The sequence below is a fragment of the Cryptomeria japonica genome, chromosome 2 (genome assembly GCF_030272615.1).
Source record: "Cryptomeria japonica chromosome 2, Sugi_1.0, whole genome shotgun sequence".
Taxonomy (NCBI): Eukaryota; Viridiplantae; Streptophyta; class Pinopsida; order Cupressales; family Cupressaceae; genus Cryptomeria; species Cryptomeria japonica.
Window position 1 is genome coordinate 151,616,628 of NC_081406.1, and position 2,983 is coordinate 151,619,610.

Sequence of the window (2,983 nt, forward strand, 5' to 3'; positions counted from 1 at the left end):
TGAATAGAAATCCTTGCAGGTGTAGGATATAGTGATGGTCATAATCGAGCCATTCACGATGCTTGAGGTACGTAGGCTCCGCTTATGCAACCATGAGATCACATAGTGTAAGGACTGGTGGGACCAGTATTCAGAGGACAATGCTACCTAGGAGGATTATGATGAAATCCTTTAGAAATTTCCTCATATTTTCAATGTTTTTAATAACTAAAGACTTTATGTGATGTGGATTAAAGCAATAATTTTATTTTATGGTAATGCTAATGTTTAATAATTGGGGCCAATGATTCACAAGGGGGGATATGTTACATCTCACTTTTTATGAAGAAATTCATTTTACTTTATTGCTTATTAGAGATGTGATGGATAGAATGTGAAGCTTAATATGAACATTAATTTGATGAATTTAAGGGAATGAATGATAGTTATTTTGTATAATTAAGTGAGCTAATGATTTGTTATATGGATATTTTGAATGGTTTTAAGATTTTGTCTAACTACATTCATGTGGTTAAGTGGATACAGGAAAACCCTACCACCCTTTGGGAAAGGAGGGAGACCATCATCAAGGATAGGGGCACAAACATGAGAAAAGGTCAAAGTTGCCATCAATGTCATAATTTTTGAGATAAGTAACCTAATTAGGGTTTGTCTTTGTTTCCCTAGAGTTGTTAGCGTTGAGTCAATATTAATGATGTTAAGATGTCAAGACCTTGTTTGGTCAAGTCAAGGTCATCTCCCTTATATTAATAATCTTCAATATTAAATTTATCTTTTGACATGGACTTATAATTTAAATTGATATGAGTTATTGAATTCAAGCCTGGAGTATCTTAGTACTCAACCAATTTTATTAATCATTAATAATCATTAATACTTCAAACCACTGAGGGGGGGGGTGAATCAGTGGTCAATAAAATTTAAACACAATAACACTAAGACACAGAATTCCATAAAACAATCAACAATAAGGCATACAACAATCCATTGATCATTAGAACCATAGAAGCAAATGACATGACACAAATATTTGAGTGGAAAACCCTACAAGGGTTAAAAAACCACTATGAAAGTAAATTTTATTATGCCTCATTGGCCATAAACCTCACCGGTTACAAAATGATTCACTAATTACATTCAGGATACCAGGCCTAGGAGCACCAACCCTTTACAAGTTTAGAAGCACCAAATTCACTTGTTTGCGAAAGCACCAACTCCCTACACAATCTCAAAAGAAATAAAAAATATTACAAATGGATACTCTGTTTCAATTCAAATCACTCATCACAAAATTAACTCTGCAATTGTACAAATAACAATGCAATACACTTATCACTTTGTTTGTTTGCAACATTATACATTTCCATTAACATGTTGCTTTAATCCTCCATTCTATCTCTGCTAAAAACAAACTTTGCCAAACTTCTAATCATTCGAACAAGAGTTTTTCTTTTGTCATATATAACGAAGAGTAAGAACTACTTCTTTGTATTTAAGATCTTCAAACCTTCAAGCAGTTAGCAAAATCTATTATCGGGTAACTACTCGTCATCAAGTTCTTGTGATAGGAATTATCTGTTAAAGTTTGAAAATTGACCATTATCCCCGTGTATTTTAAAGAGTGAATAATGACCACAAACATAGCCTTCGAAGTCATTGTCATGTTATTGAGATTATTAATTGGTGATACATTGTTTAGTTGAAGTTTTTTGTTATTGGTTCCTATCACTTGTCATCATCTTGTCACAGTAAAGATAGAAACTAAATACACACATGGGCACTAAACCCTATCTACTTTTCCAACATTAGAACTTCAAGGAAACATATCAAAGATACAAATTGTGTATAGATTAGATGAATGAAACTTGGATTATCAAAATGAGAGAAAGAGGGCTCTATTTATAGGAAAAAAAGGGCAATGGATGGTCAGGATTGGATGATCTTATCAAGGGCCGGGATTGAAAGTTAATCAATCCATGTTTACAATTCTCACCAATGAAATGGTGACAATTGTCAACATAAGACTTCTTGAGAGGGGATGTATGAAGCATTAAATACTTGAGAAGACCTCATCGTTACCTTAGGAGGTAAGGGTTAAGGTTAGGTTAGGTTTATCCAATGGATAAAGCTTTTACCCAAAGGATAAACTCTTGTGCAAGGGTTAAAGGGATAACCAAGGTTAAGGCCATCAATGCTTGATGAGACCCTTGTGTTAGATGAGGGTTGAGTTAGAGAGAAAGTCTCTAATCATGCAAGAGGATTGAGTTAACCATTAATGGTTTGGAAGACTTTCAAGGTTAACTTGTTGAAGACATAAAGCCTTTAATGGTTTTCAAAGACTTTTGAGGGTTTGAGAAGTGACTTCCCTTTGTTTAGGGATGTGACAATATTTAGGGGATGGGTTAGGTTAATTTAGAAGGGATTAGAAGAATCTAGAAGAGGTTTTAGGGAGGCAAGTGGGATATGTAGGAAAATGCAAGTGGATGGAGAGTAATTTTAATTAAAATAAATTACTTTATTTCAACTAGAATAGATGCAATTTGCATAAATGCAAGTGGGGGATTAAAGTAAATAAATTAGATTTATTTACTTGCAAGGAATAATTTAATTAAATGCAAATTTAATTAAAAGGGGAGAAAGGGAAATTAATTAAATAAAGTGATTTATTTAATTAAGGGATATGAAAGGCTTAGGTGAATTTAATTAAATAAATTGAATAACTTATTTAATCAAATAGATGAATGTGAATAATTTAATTAAATAGAATTTAATTAACTGGAGGAATAGGGTTAAAATGAATATTAAATACACTTAAGAAAGTGGTCATTTTTATACGTCTACACAAACAACACTTGGTCATTCATCAAATCTATTTGCAAACAATATACAATGTTAATGTTGCTATTGTATATTGTCAACCATATGTTCCTATCACACATTGTTCTGCTACTGTCACCATGATGATAAGAAGAAAAAAATTCAC